Source organism: Bombina bombina, chromosome 6, assembly GCF_027579735.1.
Source record: "Bombina bombina isolate aBomBom1 chromosome 6, aBomBom1.pri, whole genome shotgun sequence".
Classification (NCBI taxonomy): Eukaryota; Metazoa; Chordata; class Amphibia; order Anura; family Bombinatoridae; genus Bombina; species Bombina bombina.
Window position 1 is genome coordinate 40639812 of NC_069504.1, and position 18845 is coordinate 40658656.

Below are 18845 nucleotides of genomic sequence, written 5' to 3' on the forward strand. Positions count from 1 at the left end.
GATTAATTTATCTAGTGTCCCATTAACTAAACCAGAGGAAGAAGCACTTAGTTTAGGCCTTAATTTTGTACCATCCACTAAATTCAATGTCTTCAACACACTGTTAGATTTAAACAGGTTTATCCGCAGTCTCACACTCAACAAGTTCTATAAACTCAACCCCACTGAGGATATAGACACCAGAGCTCCAGACACCACACCGCAACATGATTACTTTAACATAACAGAAGCTACTGATTTTTTAAACCTCTACACATTAGAGAGGGAGGGTTTGACTGAGGAGGCAACTATTGACTCCCATAAGGGCTATAAGCCCAAGTCTATTTTTTACCCTACCCAATGCAGGGGCACCGCCCTAGAGTCGTTCCAACGACGCATGGAGGAAGATCTGGTAGCACTAGATCGGGAGCAAAAAGCCACGATAAGTAACCTGACAAGAAGTCAAAGATTGGCTCTGCACAAACTGCGGAAGAGAGAAGACATTATAGTGAAACAGTCGGATAAAGGGGGGTCTGTTGTTGTGTTGGATCGAAACTATTACATTTCCGAGGCACACAGACAACACCAGGACCAAGAGGTCTATGAAAAGTTACCAGGGGACCCCACACGACTTTTCGGAGCCTTATTATTAGATCTATTAGATGATGGTAGGCACCAAGGCCTACTCGATGATGACACCTTTGACTTCCTGAACACCAAACATCCAGTGGTGCCGATATTCCATCACCTCCCCAAGGTACACAAGTCCTTGGAGGAGGTGAAAGGACGGCCCATAGTTTCAGGAATAGGGTCACTCCTTGAGAATTTGGGCAATTGGCTCGAATCATTACTACAACCACTGGTTTACAAATTACCGTCTTTTCTAAGAGACACCAAACACCTACTAAACATATTGAGCACCTGCCAATGGGATGACCATATGTCATGGTTGGCTGTTGATGTGGTAGGGCTGTACTCGGCCATCCCACATGAACAAGGTCTAATAGCTACGTGCTATATGCTCGACAGTTTTAGTGACTACTCTGTTAACTTGAAGAATTACATCCTCCAGGTATTGAAATTCTCATTGACACACAACTACTTTGAGTTCTTGGGAGATCACTACCTACAGAAGAGAGGCACGGCCATGGGGGCCAAATTTGCCCCCGCCTATGCCAACATCTTCATGGGCTATTGGGAGCACCGTTACATCTACAGTGACCAAAACCCATTCCTCAAATCCATCATTGGATATAAAAGGTATATTGATGACCTCCTAATCGTGTGGTCTGGCACACAGTCAGACAGTAAATTGTTCGTTGATTATTTAAACAACAATGAAATGGGATTACACTTTACCTATACTTTTGAGAAAAATGAACTTCCCTTTTTGGATTTAGTTCTAACTGGAGTCCCAGGGGAAAACAGAGTAGTCACTTCACTGTACGTTAAACCGATTTCATCCAATACTTACTTACATGCCAAAAGCAATCATCCGCCGCATACCAGCTATGGAATAGCCAAAGGACAATTCTTGCGAATCCGGCGTAACTGCTCAGAGGATGATGGCTTTTTGGCAGAAAGTGAAAAACTAATTCAGAGATTGTCAGAGCGAGGTTACGACATCAAAGTGGTGCACAAAGCACTCGAGGATGTCAAACATCTCGACAGGAATTCCTTACTTGAGACCAAAAAACTAACAAAGGAAGCTAGAAAAAAGCCTACCTTTGTGACTACCTATAGTCCGCAGTATTATTCAATTTGCAAAATACTGCGTAAAAATTTGCCAATTCTGTTGGGAGATGATTTCCTTAAGGATGACATCAAAGACGGCTGCTTTTGTGTAGCAAGACGAAATATAACTATTGGCAATCAAATTTCGCCATCAATGCTCAAAAAACCGAAACCACAAAGTACCTGGCTTTCACAGAAGGGACACTATAAATGTGGCAACAGTACCTGCAAGGCCTGCGGCTTTGTCATCACGGGGAAAAATTTTCAATCCTTGGCCACACAAAAAGTGTACTCACTATCACAATGCACTAACTGTAGATCGACCTTTGTGATCTATATGATTACATGCAGTGCTTGCAAGAAGCAATATATAGGATGCACCTCCCGGGAAGCCAGGGAGAGGATCCGTGCCCACCTCAATGATATTGAAAGGGGGATAACACCCACTGGAGCCTCTAAACACTTTGTGGATGAGCACAATAAGGATATAAGCACATTCACCTGGACTGTGATCGACCAGATAAAAAGGAAGCCAAGAGGTGGAGATAGATTGAAGGACCTCCTTGCTAAAGAAGTGTTCTGGATCTTCACCCTAGGTAGTCGGCAACCAACTGGCCTAAATATTGAGACGGACCTAATCAATCATTGGTAATTGATTGCCCCTCATCCACTTCCAAATAAATTAAAGTGCAGTATCGAAATAAGTTTATGAGATAAAAAGTTTCGTTCTGTACATAAGTATTACAACATACTAATGTAAATACTTATTTTTCTTGCAAGTAAACAAATATTGTTTCTCTCTTCTTCAATTTGTTCTTATATTTGCTATACTAAGCAAACAAAGTCGATCAACACGAGGGCATTGTCCAATTGCTATACAACAACATTTGGTTTTGTAAAGATACACAGTTAATATAGATATAAGGATTAATCCAATATTAAGAGTGTTGTTGTCAATGGTTACATGCCCTCTTGCTGACCAACATAACTCCATTTTTGAGGCCACCATAAACCCACCCTTAAGTTACTTTAATATTTAAATACTCTAACATGTATTGAGGACAAAAAGCCCGTATTCACTTAATTTGAATTAGTGACAGTAGAATACAGTTACCGCTATAATAAGCTGTTAATAAGTATGACCTCAAGTAAAATTTGGCATACATTTAGCATATAATGCGATCAGCTTAGAAGCAAGCAGTTGGTAACTTAAATATTCAATCAGCTGAAACGTTACTACTTTTTTTCTTTTTCTTTTCAGTTGTCAACTAATGAGACCTTATGTCCATTGGTGAATAGGGCACTAACATGATTACTAACATAAGAATTGAGTAATAAAAATATAAAAAACATGCTTCAGGGAATTATACTCTGACAGCAGTAAAGATATAAACATATACATGATTTAATACAATAAATAAACAATCACCTAGAGTATCATATTCTTATATCACAAGGTATTCAGCCACATACAGGTAGTTTTCCTTAATAGGTATACACCCACAAGTAACACAGGTGGGTTAGGCCATCCAATAGCAAGATAGCATAGTCTATATTATTTTGAATAGGGCATTAGGGCAGTATTCTGTCTATGATTAAGGCTCTAAAGGAGCTGAAACGCGTCAGACGCCCACCCCAGCCCCTTTCTTGCTGTTTATTATAGCCATTGTCTGATACACATATCTTAGAAGCTTTTATATAGTGCTAATAAATTTTCAATTTTGCTTTGAGCTCCCTGTCCGGACTTTTTCTTTGCCTTACATATATATATATATATATATATATATATATATATATATATATATATATATATATATATATATAAAAGAAAGAGGGTTGCAATTAATATTTTAACACAGATATATGCATAATAGCTGTAGTTTATATTCAGTCTGTATATTGTTAAATACATATCCTTGATGCTAAATTGTTTTATCTATACAACTGTAGAGTTATAACTCAGAATTGGGTCTTTACATAATAATGCATACAATTTCTGATGTTTTTAATAGAAGTGTATATTGTACTATTGCTTAAATTAACACTGTAAATCATATTGCTGAATGTTTTGTAACTGCTATTTTAGATCTCATTGTAATATTTTAAATGCAGCTCTGAATGAAAGATTGGTTTTAAAGTAAATTGGCATGAGCTTTGCATAGCATATTTTAAATAGTTTTTGTTTTAACGCATATAATATTGACTCATATTCTAATCATTACAAATATTTACGTATCAACATGTTCATAGTTATTTACTAATAATAAAGAATTCAGATATTTAGATTAATTTTATTGGCTTAGCAAATGTATGTTTGATTGCAGGTTTAGTTTAAAGGAAGATTGTTAAATATATTCCCTGCCATATACTTACACATTGTTTAGAGAATACTGCTAAGATTTTCATAAATATACTGACACAAGCTACATCACATCAGCAGAAGAAGCTGTCTAATGACATATAGAAGGGAGCAGGGAGCGTGTGACAAGCTACATCACATCAGCAGAAGAAGCTGTCTAATGACATATAGAAGGGAGCAGGGGGCGTGTGACAAGCTACATTACATCAGCAGAAGAAGCTGTCTAATGAAATATAGAAGGGAGCAGGGAGCGTGTGACAAGCTGCATTACATAAGCAGAAGAAGCTGTCTAATGACATATAGAAGGGAGCAGGGAGCGTGTGACAAGCTACATTACATAAGCAGAAGAAGCTGTGTAATGAAATATAGAAGGGAGCAGGGAGCGTGTGACAAGCTGCATTACATAAGCAGAAGAAGCTGTCTAATGAAATATAGAAGGGAGCAGGGAGCATGTGACAAGCTGCATTACATAAGCAGAAGAAGCTGTCTAATGAAATATAGAAGGGAGCAGGGAGCGTGTGACAAGCTACATTACATAAGCAGAAGAAGCTGTCTAATGAAATATAGAAGGGAGCAGGGAGGGTGTGACAAGCTGCATTACATCAGCAGAAGAAGCTGTCTAATGACATATAGAAGGGAGCAGGGAGCGTGTGACAAGCTGCATTACAAAAACAGAAGAAGCTGTCTAATGACATATAGAAGGGAGCAGGGAGCGTATGACAAGCTACATCACATCAGCAGAAGAAGCTGTCTAATGACATATAGAAGGGAGCAGGGAGCGTGTGACAAGCTGCATTACATAAACAGAAGAAGCTGTCTAATGACATATAGAAGGGAGCAGGGAGCGTATGACAAGCTACATCACATCAGCAGAAGAAGCTGTCTAATGACATATAGAAGGGAGCAGGGAGCGTGTGACAAGCTACATTACATCAGCAGAAGAAGCTGTCTAATGAAATATAGAAGGGAGCAGGGAGCGTATGACAAGCTACATCACATCAGCAGAAGAAGCTGTCTAATGACATATAGAAGGGAGCAGGGAGCGTGTGACAAGCTGCATTACATCAGCAGAAGAAGCTGTCTAATGACATATAGAAGGGAGCAGGGAGCGTGTGACAAGCTGCATTACATAAGCAGAAGAAGCTGTCTAATGACATATAGAAGGGAGCAGGGAGCGTGTGACAAGCTGCATTACATAAACAGAAGAAGCTGTCCAATGAAATATAGAAGGGAGCAGGGAGCGTATGACAAGCTACATCACATCAGCAGAAGAAGCTGTCTAATGACATATAGAAGGGAGCAGGGAGCGTGTGACAAGCTACATTACATCAGCAGAAGAAGCTGTCTAATGAAATATAGATAGGAGCAGGGAGTGTGTGACAAGCTACATCACATCAGCAGAAGAAGCTGTCTAATGACATATAGAAGGGAGCAGGGAGCGTGTGACAAGCTACATCACATCAGCAGAAGAAGCTGTCTAATGACATATAGAAGGGAGCAGGGAGCGTGTGACAAGCTACATCACATCAGCAGAAGAAGCTGTCTAATGAAATATAGAAGGGAGCAGGGAGCGTGTGACAAGCTACATTACATCAGCAGAAGAAGCTGTCTAATGACATATAGAAGGGAGCAGGGAGCGTGTGACAAGCTACATTACATCAGCAGAAGAAGCTGTCTAATGACATATAGAAGGGAGCAGGGAGCGTGTGACAAGCTGCATTACATAGGCAGAAGAAGCTGTCTAATGAAATATAGAAGGGAGCAGGGAGCGTGTGACAAGCTGCATTACATAAACAGAAGAAGCTGTCTAATGAAATATAGAAGGGAGCAGGGAGCGTGTGACAAGCTGCATTACATAAACAGAAGAAGCTGTCTAATGAAATATAGAAGGGAGCAGGGAGCGTATGACAAGCTACATCACATCAGCAGAAGAAGCTGTCTAATGACATATAGAAGGGAGCAGGGAGCGTGTGACAAGCTGCATTACATCAGCAGAAGAAGCTGTCTAATGACATATAGAAGGGAGCAGGGAGAGTGTGACAAGCTGCATTACATAAGCAGAAGAAGCTGTCTAATGACATATAGAAGGGAGCAGGGAGCGTGTGACAAGCTGCATTACATAAACAGAAGAAGCTGTCCAATGAAATATAGAAGGGAGCAGGGAGCGTATGACAAGCTACATCACATCAGCAGAAGAAGCTGTCTAATGACATATAGAAGGGAGCAGGGAGCGTGTGACAAGCTACATTACATCAGCAGAAGAAGCTGTCTAATGAAATATAGATAGGAGCAGGGAGCGTGTGACAAGCTACATCACATCAGCAGAAGAAGCTGTCTAATGACATATAGAAGGGAGCAGGGAGCGTGTGACAAGCTACATCACATCAGCAGAAGAAGCTGTCTAATGAAATATAGAAGGGAGCAGGGAGCGTGTGACAAGCTACATTACATCAGCAGAAGAAGCTGTCTAATGACATATAGAAGGGAGCAGGGAGCGTGTGACAAGCTACATTACATCAGCAGAAGAAGCTGTCTAATGACATATAGAAGGGAGCAGGGAGCGTGTGACAAGCTGCATTACATAGGCAGAAGAAGCTGTCTAATGAAATATAGAAGGGAGCAGGGAGCGTGTGACAAGCTGCATTACATAAACAGAAGAAGCTGTCTAATGAAATATAGAAGGGAGCAGGGAGCGTGTGACAAGCTACATCACATAAGCAGAAGAAGCTGTCTAATGACATATAGAAGGGAGCAGGGAGCGTGTGACAAGCTGCATTACATAAACAGAAGAAGCTGTCTAATGAAATATAGAAAGACAGCCCCAGGACACGAAGGAACGTAGGGGGAGGGGGCCCATGACCCCTGGGAGGAGTTAGTCCCATATTTGGTGGAGTAGGATGGGTCTCAGGGGAAGGCTACATAAGGCAAGTGTGTGGGCGGCCATTTTCAGAAAATTAATTCTTAGGCAGTAAAATGTTTTTTGTTCGTCTGTGTCTGTCATTCCTGAGATGCTGAACCTGCCCTGCATCTGGGCTCCTAAGGTAATTGCTTATTCCTTCTAAGTTAGAAGGTCCAAGCTTTAGGGGTTAACCCCCCCCCCCCCTCCTTTGGAGCTCTTAGCATAAGTATATTTACTCTGGGATTTAGTGTGTGCAGTGGATGTGGGGCATGGTCGTGTTTATGCAGGGGAATTGTGTAATTCTTCTACATAGGTGTGAGTGGTATAACGGGCTGTTTTTCCCCTCGCTGGCATGAGAGGGTTAATATACTTTCTGTGTTTATCACCTTCCTGTTAATGGGATATTTTATACTGTTTTTCTTCTTTTCCCTGCAACTCTGTATTGGTGTGAGAGGTACGTTCTCTCTAGCATGTTTTTCTGCAGCCGTTATACTATTATCCCAGATTGTGATGCCTTTATTCACGGTATCCCTCAGACACAAGGGGTTTATTGTTAGCCCTCCCCCTTATATATATTGTACCCTGGTTTGCTACTGTTTCCTATACTTACGTATGTGGATGCGCATAGTATGTGGATTTTCGTTACACTGCACCTTATTAAAGTTCAAAGTTATGTTTATTATAATTGATTCTAAGGGGGAACTTTATGTTAGATCCTGCGTTGGCGGGGTTAACTTTCCCGCCGCTGGTATTTTTGGCGCAATCTAGCTCTTTGCCCGATCAGTGGCGAGTCTAGGGCCTAATATTTGCAGAGTCTTATCTGATAGTGGCATACAATTATTATATCTTTGCTGAATAAGGGAATATAGAGGATACTTCTTGATCGCTAAGCTATGTGGAAATTTTCTATTTTCAGAGGGGGGTTGGTGTTTTCTCCGCGTGTCACAGTTTGGTCACATAGGGGATGTTTATATTATGTATGTTAATTTTCGCATTTCTAAGTACTAATTATCTGGTGTTACGGTTTACTCTCTCTGCTCTGACTGAGGAGCTTAGAGCACTGCAGGTTTTTTGCTCTTATTTCCTGGGATCCCTTTGTTTTGTCTGCCATCTAGTGGCAGTTAACTGTATTTTGCATCTAATTTTCTTTAGAGGGACAATATAATCAAAATTAAACTCTCATGATTCAGATAGGACCTGCAATTTTGGACCACTTAACAATTGACTTTTATCATTTAATTTGCTTTGTTCCCTTGGGGGTAGTTTTGAAAAGCCAAACCTAGGTAGGATCAAACTGAATTTTAAACCGTTAAAAACCGCCTCTTGGCTCAGTGCATTTTGAGAGTTTTCACAGACAGTGCTGGTTCATGGGTGTAATGTGGATAGCCTTGTCCCTTTCAGGGACAGTCTAGTCAATAAAAAAAATTCATGATTCGTGGGGTATGAAGTTTTGGACAACTTTCTGCTTGACTTTGGTCGTTAGATTTGCTTTGTTCCCTTGGTGGTAATGAAGAAATGGGGGTACAATAATTAAGTGTCTATAATTTTTAAATAAAAATAAAATAAAAATCAGTGGTAGTATGTCCCTTTAAGTCTGTTTCTTGTTTTGTTTCCTATGGAGGATATATATTTTGTGCGTATGTGATGTCATACAAATGTTTCTATAATTTATAGTACAGGTGGCCCTCGTTTTACAATGGTTCAATTTACACCGTTTCAGAATAACAACCTTTTTTTTTTTTTTTCCAGTCATGTGATTGCTATTGAAAAGCATTGAGAAGCAGTGCATTTATTAAAATAGACAGTAGGTGGAGCTGTCCACTTGTGTTGCAGCAAAGCCAAGCAAGCTGAAATTAATCAGTTTAACCAGACCTGAGCTATAGAGCAGATTTTAAAGGAACAAGATCTTCCTGTCTAAAAATCAGTCCAGATTGGAATACATAGAAGGAACTGTTTGCAGAAAAATGCAAGTAAAGTGTGTGTTGTGTGATTATTTTATTAGGTTTATAATGCTGTGTAGCAAATGTTTTTGTTCATTTAACTTAGTTTAATTAGATATTCTGTGTTGTGTGATTATTTTATTAGGTTTATAATGCTGTTTAGCATTTAAAGTCTTCATTTCAAAGCTTTAAAAATAATGTATTAGGTGTTAATTATGACAATTTTGAGAGGGGCCTGGAACCTATCTCCCTCACTTCCCATTGACTTACATTGTAAACTGGGTTTCAATTTACAACGGTTTCGATTTACAACCATTCCTTCTGGAACCTAACCCTGGCGTAAACTGAGGGCTACCTGTATTTAATATAGGCATTTCTGTCTATAAACAAAATTCATGGATATGATTGCTAGTATTAAATGGGTCACCTTTTAGTGGGATTATTTAAGCTTAACTGGAGCTTTTGGTATATATTTTAGATTTGTATAGGTTGAACTCGATGGACTTCGGTCTTTTTCAACCTCATCTACTATGTATGTGTGGTCCATACATTTCTTTGTTGGAAAATTATCCTTCTCTAAGGTTTTCCACTTTTATTCCTCTGAAGGATATATATCATAATATGGAGGATATTCTTTAGTCTATATTGTAGTATGGGAGGGCGACTATTACAGTCTGTCATAACAATGGGTCACAGCTCCGTCGGCGGCGCCATCCCTTCTGTTATGTAGTTTCTGGTGACACTAATAGGGTACGGTTCTATCCTATGAGCCTAGCGGTTTGGAGATCGCCTTTCTAAGAGCCGACTGCAGCAGTAAAACTTTGGATGGGCCCTCTACCCGGTTGATCTCTATAAATGTTACCTTGTGTACCGCTTAGAATAATAATAATAATGTGGTATTCTGTATATGTATGATGGCTGTTGCAGCTTCAATGATTTTACTGTGGTAGGATAACTTATGATTTTTGTCTGTAAGGTCAATATTGTATTCTCTCTGATGGGGAGAAGTTCGGGCCTGTGTCAGATCATATTGGTAGTATTTTCAATACTTTACATCTTGATGGGACAGTTAATTTAAAGGGTTTTCCCACCCTTAATTTGACCACAATGATCCATTTAGCTTGCTGGCGTTTAATACATGGTTTGCAGGTATTTTCATTACCCGGATGCTGGCGTATGTAATATTGTATTTCGCCTGTGGTGTTCCCACCCATCCTTCGCCTCAAGGTCAAGATATGTTAACACAGCTGGGAGACAACAATTACACTCCCAGTGGGGTATTGAAGGGATAGGGAATACATTTTATTTTCCATGTTCTCTCCAAGTATTGGTGATTGGTTTAAGGACAAAAATAAGATAATGTAGCAGGTATATGTACACAATGTGATACAGTAATGTGATCTGGTTCTGCCTACATGCTCCACTCATTTTAAGGGCCATTGCGGCCTAGTGGTTGGCAAGCCTGGCTTGAAAACTCATGGTTTTAGAGTTCAAACCCAGTCATGGGCGCTTGTGTCTGTTCAATACCTTAACCAAGATGCATATCTTTAAATGGTGGATTTAAATCAAAATATCAGATTATGCATACACAAATGAGTCCTTAAAGAGCAAATCTCATAATTGTTACACTGTATGGCTGTCTGTTTAGCCTGACAGTGCCCTTGCCTGTTTACACTTCAGGGATAATTTTATAGGATGGTATAGGAATTGTGGTACATATTGCACTTCATAAGTCAGAAGGCCCATCGTCAGTTTTCATTTTGTTGGCATTCCCAGTGGGGATGGGATGCCTTGGTCCGGAGTGTTATCACTCTTTATGGGATCTTTCTTTGCGCTGAGAAAGTGGTCTGCCTATGCAAAAGTTGGAAGGGTTGTGGAAGATGGGGTGCCTGCGGGTTGTCCCTGTCCTTGGCGGACAAATAGTTGTTGTTGAATGTCACTGTTTAGACAAGTTATTTTGTGTACGTTGGCCATAAGTGAATGGGTTAGCCTCCCCACGGGTGGGAGAGCAGGTTAAGTAGCTTCTTGGACAGGGGGTTCCTTGGAGCTTGGGGTTTTAAAGAAATAACGGACTTATTTAAGTCCAGGTGAATTTATATACGGCCTGGTCAACAAGTAAATGGAGATTAGTGAATTAAGTTTGGGAGCTAGCATCTTCATAGTTAACTGAGTTTACATGGTTAAAGAGTTATGTATTTGGTGTTCTTAAACTTGTTATTTAATAAACAGGCTGTGGCCAGTATTTTTACCAAACATCAGGTGTCTGTGTATTCTTTAAGTGTTGAATGCTTTAGGGTAATTAAAGTTCAGGGGAACGTTAATCGACGACTCATGGGGTCAGGGAGCAGGGAGCGTGTGACAATCTGCATTACATAAGCAGAAGAAGCTGTCTAATGAAATATAGAAGGGAGCAGGGAGCGTGTGACAAGCTGCATTACATCAGCAGAAGAAGCTAATGAAATATAGAAGGGAGCAGGGAGCGTGTGACAAGCTGCATTACATCAGCAGAAGAAGCTAATGAAATATAGAAGGGAGCAGGGAGCGTGTGACAAGCTGCATTACATCAGCAGAAGAAGCTAATGAAATATAGAAGGGAGCAGGGAGCGTGTGACAAGCTGCATTACATAAGCAGAAGAAGCTGTCTAATGACATATAGAAGGGAGCAGGGAGCGTGTGACAAGCTACATTACATCAGCAGAAGAAGCTGTCTAATGACATATAGAAGGGAGCAGGGAGCGTGTGACAAGCTACATTACATCAGCAGAAGAAGCTGTCTAATGAAATATAGAAGGGAGCAGGGAGCGTGTGACAAGCTACATTACATCAGCAGAAGAAGCTGTCTAATGAAATATAGAAGGGAGCAGGGAGCGTGTGACAAGCTACATTACATCAGCAGAAGAAGCTGTCTAATGAAATATAGAAGGGAGCAGGGAGCGTGTGACAAGCTACATCACATCAGCAGAAGAAGCTGTCTAATGGCATATAGAAGGGAGCAGGGAGCGTGTGACAAGCTACATTACATCAGCAGAAGAAGCTGTCTAATGACATATAGAAGGGAGCAGGGAGCGTATGACAAGCTACATCACATCAGCAGAAGAAGCTGTCTAATGAAATATAGAAGGGAGCAGGGAGCGTGTGACAAGCTGCATTACATCAGCAGAAGAAGCTGTCTAATGACATATAGAAGGGAGCGTATGACAAGCTACATCACATCAGCAGAAGAAGCTGTCTAATGAAATATAGAAGGGAGCAGGGAGCGTGTGACAAGCTACATCACATCAGCAGAAGAAGCTGTCTAATGACATATAGAAGGGAGCAGGGAGCGTGTGACAAGCTGCATTACATAAGCAGAAGAAGCTGTCTAATGAAATATAGAAGGGAGCAGGGAGCGTGTGACAAGCTGCATTATATAAGCAGAAGAAGCTGTCTAATGAAATATAGAAGGGAGCAGGGAGCGTGTGACAAGCTGCATTACATCAGCAGAAGAAGCTGTCTAATGACATATAGAAGGGAGCAGGGAGCGTGTGACAAGCTACATAACATCAGCAGAAGAAGCTGTCTAATGACATATAGAAGGGAGCAGGGAGCGTGTGACAAGCTATATTATATAAACAGAAGAAGCTGTCTAATGAAATATAGAAGGGAGCAGGGAGCGTGTGACAAGCTACATTACATCAGCAGAAGAAGCTGTCTAATGACATATAGAAGGGAGCAGGGAGCGTGTGACAAGCTGCATTACATAAGCAGAAGAAGCTGTCTAATGAAATATAGAAGGGAGCAGGGAGCGTGTGACAAGCTGCATTATATAAACAGAAGAAGCTGTCTAATGAAATATAGAAGGGAGCAGGGAGCGTGTGACAAGCTACATTACATCAGCAGAAGAAGCTGTCTAATGACATATAGAAGGGAGCAGGGAGCGTGTGACAAGCTGCATTACATAAGCAGAAGAAGCTGTCTAATGAAATATAGAAGGGAGCAGGGAGCGTGTGACAAGCTACATTACATCAGCAGAAGAAGCTGTCTAATGACATATAGAAGGGAGCAGGGAGCGTGTGACAAGCTGCATTACATAAGCAGAAGAAGCTGTCTAATGAAATATAGAAGGGAGCAGGGAGCGTGTGACAAGCTGCATTATATAAACAGAAGAAGCTGTCTAATGAAATATAGAAGGGAGCAGGGAGCGTGTGACAAGCTACATTACATCAGCAGAAGAAGCTGTCTAATGACATATAGAAGGGAGCAGGGAGCGTGTGACAAGCTGCATTACATAAGCAGAAGAAGCTGTCTAATGAAATATAGAAGGGAGCAGGGAGCGTGTGACAAGCTGCATTACATCAGCAGAAGAAGCTGTCTAATAAAATATAGAAGGGAGCAGGGAGCGTGTGACAAGCTACATTACATCAGCAGAAGAAGCTGTCTAATGAAATATAGAAGGGAGCGTGTGACAAGCTGCAATTACATAAGCAGAAGAAGCTGTGGCGATAGCAGAGTGGCGGGGGAGGGGATGTTTCTCATGCACGAGCATGGAGACTGAGCTTTCAAGACGGGGTATGGAAATGTAGGAGGTGGGAGGAGAATGGGAGTGGCTGCGGTGGGGGGCGGAGTTCCGATTTTTGCCGAGGAGCCGAAGTCCCGGATTTCTAGTGGGGATTGGGGAACCATTTATGATACAAGACCGGTGCTGAGGACGCGCTCACAGCTGTCAGGAGAATATTTTCATGCACGCGCGTTTGTGAAGCTGTGTGATATGGGCACGTGACGGCAGGTAATCGTGGGCAGCTGGGCTCAGGGAGTCATGGGGAGATAAGATAGGGTAACATACATAGCACAATGGGCTGAGAGTGCACAACATGGGTACGGGACCGCTGTGTGTGTGTGCTCAGGAGTTGTAGTGAGTGCACGGGGTGAAGATTGTAACCGGGCACATCATGGGTAGGGTACAGGAACTGTCTGTAGTGCACCAGTGAGGAGTCTGATGAGTGCCAGGGCGTTGTACTTACTGCACAATACTACATATAATACAGGTACTGGGAACTGGTTGGCACAGTTAGGGTTACACCTTTATTGGACCTATGTCCCTTGGGCAGTCCTGCCAATGTCATGATTTAGGCTGTGTATGCAATGCCGGAAAAGAGACTTATATGCACAACATCATTCACATAGTGAGGTTTGGTGTCACTGACCAGTATCTGTACCTGTATGCTAAGGCACAGTGACCCTGATATGTCTATAAGAGGATAAAGTGAGGTATGGTGCTACTGACCAGTATCTGTACCTGTATGCTAAGGCACAGTGACCCTGATATGTCTATAAGAGGGTAAAGTGAGGTATGGTGCTACTGACCAGTATCTGTACCTGTATGCTAAGGCACAGTGACCCTGATATGTCTATAAGAGGATAAAGTGAGGTTTGGTGTCACTGACCAGTATCTGTACCTGTATGCTAAGGCACAGTGACCCTGATATGTCTATAAGAGGATAAAGTGAGGTTTGGTGTCACTGACCAGTATCTGTACCTGTATGCTAAGGCACAGTGACCCTGATATGTCTATAAGAGGATAAAGTGAGGTATGGTGCTACTGACCAGTATCTGTACCTGTATGCTAAGGCACAGTGACCCTGGATATGTCTATAAGAGGATAAAGTGAGGTATGGTGCTACTGACCAGTATCTGTACCTGTATGCTAAGGCACAGTGACCCTGATATGTCTATAAGAGGATAAAGTGAGGTTTGGTGTCACTGACCAGTATCTGTACCTGTATGCTAAGGCACAGTGACCCTGATATGTCTATAAGAGGATAAAGTGAGGTTTGGTGTCACTGACCAGTATCTGTACCTGTATGCTAAGGCACAGTGACCCTGATATGTCTATAAGAGGATAAAGTGAGGTATGGTGCTACTGACCAGTATCTGTACCTGTATGCTAAGGCACAGTGACCCTGATATGTCTATAAGAGGGTAAAGTGAGGTATGGTGCTACTGACCAGTATCTGTACCTGTATGCTAAGGCACAGTGACCCTGGATATGTCTATAAGAGGATAGAGTGATGTATGGTGCTACTGACCAGTATCTGTACCTGTATGCTAAGGCACAGTGACCCTGATATGTCTATAAGAGGATAGAGTGAGGTATGGTGCTACTGACCAGTACCTGTACCTGTATGCTATAGCACAGTGACCCTGATATGTCTATAAGAGGATAAAGTGAGGTATGGTGCTACTGACCAGTATCTGTACCTGTATGCTAAGGCACAGTGACCCTGATATGTCTATAAGAGGATAAAGTGAGGTATAGTGCTACTGACCAGTATCTGTACCTGTATGCTAAGGCACAGTGACCCTGATATGTCTATAAGAGGATAAAGTGAGGTATGGTGCTACTGACCAGTATCTGTACCTGTATGCTAAGGCACAGTGACCCTGATATGTCTATAAGAGGATAAAGTGAGGTATGATGCTACTGACCAGTATCTGTACCTGTATGCTAAGGCACAGTGACCCTGATATGTCTATAAGAGGGTAAAGTGAGGTATGGTGCTACTGACCAGTATCTGTACCTGTATGCTAAGGCACAGTGACCCTGATATGTCTATAAGAGGATAAAGTGAGGTATGGTGCTACTGACCAGTATCTGTACCTGTATGCTAAGTCACAGTGACCCTGATATGTCTATAAGAGGATAAAGTGAGGTATGGTGCTACTGACCAGTATCTGTACCTGTATGCTAAGTCACAGTGACCCTGATATGTCTATAAGAGGATAAAGTGAGGTATGGTGCTACTGACCAGTATCTGTACCTGTATGCTAAGGCACAGTGACCCTGATATGTCTATAAGAGGATATAGTGAGGTATGGTGCTACTGACCAGTATCTGTACCTGTATGCTATAGCACAGTGACCTGGATATGTCTATAAGAGGATAAAGTGAGGTATGGTGCTACTGACCAGTATCTGTACCTGTATGCTAAGGCACAGTGACCCTGATATGTCTATAAGAGGATAAAGTGAGGTATGGTGCTACTGACCAGAATCTGTACCTGTATGCTAAGGCACAGTGACCCTGGATATGTCTATAAGAGGATAAAGTGAGGTATGGTGCTACTGACCAGTATCTGTACCTGTATGCTAAGGCACAGTGACCCTGATATGTCTATAAGAGGATAAAGTGAGGTATGGTGCTACTGACCAGTATCTGTACCTGTATGCTAAGGCACAGTGACCCTGATATGTCTATAAGAGGATAAAGTGAGGTATGGTGCTACTGACCAGTATCTGTACCTGTATGCTAAGGCACAGTGACCCTGGATATGTCTATAAGAGGATAGAGTGAGGTATGGTGCTACTGACCAGTGCTACTGACCAGTATCTGTACCTGTATGCTAAGGCACAGTGACCCTGATATGTCTATAAGAGGATAAAGTGAGGTATGGTGCTACTGACCAGTATCTGTACCTGTATGCTAAGGCACAGTGACCTGGATATGTCTATAAGAGGATAAAGTGAGATATGGTGCTACTGACCAGTATCTGTACCTGTATGCTAAGTCACAGTGACCCTGATATGTCTATAAGAGGGTAAAGTGAGGTATGGTGCTACTGACCAGTATCTGTACCTGTATGTTAAGTCACAGTGACCCTGATATGTCTATAAGAGGGTAAAGTGAGGTATGGTGCTACTGACCAGTATCTGTACCTGTATGCTAAGGCACAGTGACCCTGGATATGTCTATAAGAGGATAGAGTGATGTATGGTGCTACTGACCAGTATCTGTACCTGTATGCTATAGCACAGTTACCCTGATATGTCTTTAAGAGGATAAAGTGAGGTATGATGCTACTGACCAGTATCTGTACCTGTATGCTATAGCACAGTGACCCTGATATGTCTATAAGAGGATAAAGTGAGGTATGGTGCTACTGACCAGAATCTGTACCTGTATGCTAAGGCACAGTGACCCTGATATGTCTATAAGAGGATAAAGTGAGGTATGATGCTACTGACCAGTATCTGTACCTGTATGCCATAGCACAGTGACCCTAATATGTCTATAAGAGGATAAAGTGAGGTATGGTGCTACTGACCAGAATCTGTACCTGTATGCTAAGGCACAGTGACCCTGATATGTCTATAAGAGGATAAAGTGAGGTATGGTGCTACTGACCAGTATCTGTACCTGTATGCTAAGGCACAGTGACCCTGATATGTCTATAAGAGGATAAAGTGAGGTATGATGCTACTGACCAGTATCTGTACCTGTATGCTATAGCACAGTGACCCTAATATGTCTATAAGAGGATAAAGTGAGGTATGGTGCTACTGACCAGAATCTGTACCTGTATGCTAAGGCACAGTGACCCTGATATGTCTATAAGAGGATAAAGTGAGGTATGATGCTACTGACCAGTATCTGTACCTGTATGCTAAGGCACAGTGACCCTGATATGTCTATAAGAGGATAAAGTGAGGTTTGGTGCTACTGACCAGTATCTGTACCTGTATGCTAAGGCACAGTGACCCTGATATGTCTATAAGAGGATAAAGTGAGGTATGGTGCTACTGACCAGTATCTGTACCTGTATGCTAAGTCACAGTGACCCTGATATGTCTATAAGAGGGTAAAGTGAGGTATGGTGCTACTGACCAGTATCTGTACCTGTATGCTAAGGCACAGTGACCCTGGATATGTCTATAAGAGGATAGAGTGATGCATGGTGCTACTGACCAGTATCTGTACCTGTATGCTATAGCACAGTTACCCTGATATGTCTATAAGAGGATAAAGTGAGGTATGATGCTACTGACCAGTATCTGTACCTGTATGCTAAGGTACAGTGACCCTGATATGTCTATAAGAGGATAAAGTGAGGTATGGTGCTACTGACCAGTATCTGTACCTGTATGCTAAGGCACAGTGACCCTGATATGTCTATAAGAGGATAAAGTGAGGTATGGTGCTACTGACCAGTATCTGTACCTGTATGCTAAGGCACAGTGACCCTGATATGTCTATAAGAGGATAAAGTGAGGTATGGTGCTACTGACCAGTATCTGTACCTGTATGCTAAGTCACAGTGACCCTGATATGTCTATAAGAGGATAAAGTGAGGTATGGTGCTACTGACCAGTATCTGTACCTGTATGCTAAGTCACAGTGACCCTGATATGTCTATAAGAGGATAAAGTGAGGTATGGTGCTACTGACCAGTATCTGTACCTGTATGCTAAGGCACAGTGACCCTGATATGTCTATAAGAGGATATAGTGAGGTATGGTGCTACTGACCAGTATCTGTACCTGTATGCTATAGCACAGTGACCTGGATATGTCTATAAGAGGATAAAGTGAGGTATGGTGCTACTGACCAGTATCTGTACCTGTATGCTAAGGCACAGTGACCCTGATATGTCTATAAGAGGATAAAGTGAGGTATGGTGCTACTGACCAGAATCTGTACCTGTATGCTAAGGCACAGTGACCCTGGATATGTCTATAAGAGGATAAAGTGAGGTATGGTGCTACTGACCAGTATCTGTACCTGTATGCTAAGGCACAGTGACCCTGATATGTCTATAAGAGGATAAAGTGAGGTATGGTGCTACTGACCAGTATCTGTACCTGTATGCTAAGGCACAGTGACCCTGATATGTCTATAAGAGGATAAAGTGAGGTATGGTGCTACTGACCAGTATCTGTACCTGTATGCTAAGGCACAGTGACCCTGGATATGTCTATAAGAGGATAGAGTGAGGTATGGTGCTACTGACCAGTGCTACTGACCAGTATCTGTACCTGTATGCTAAGGCACAGTGACCCTGATATGTCTATAAGAGGATAAAGTGAGGTATGGTGCTACTGACCAGTATCTGTACCTGTATGCTAAGGCACAGTGACCTGGATATGTCTATAAGAGGATAAAGTGAGATATGGTGCTACT

At 41.8% G+C, this 18845-nt stretch overlaps 1 protein-coding gene across 2 annotated transcripts in view; it reads left to right on the plus strand.

The window, feature by feature from the left end:
- The first annotated feature begins 7032 nt into the window (after positions 1-7032).
- Positions 7033-18845, plus strand: part of MEST (mesoderm specific transcript) — a 130759-nt gene continuing 118946 nt past the window's right edge. Inside the window, exon 1 of one of the 2 annotated variants that reach the window (XM_053716385.1) lies at positions 7033-7113. The gene's annotated coding sequence lies outside the window, so the exon portion shown is untranslated. Of the gene's footprint in view, positions 7114-13520; positions 13677-18845 lie in introns of those variants that run through there. The other variant, XM_053716384.1, reaches the window with a different exon arrangement.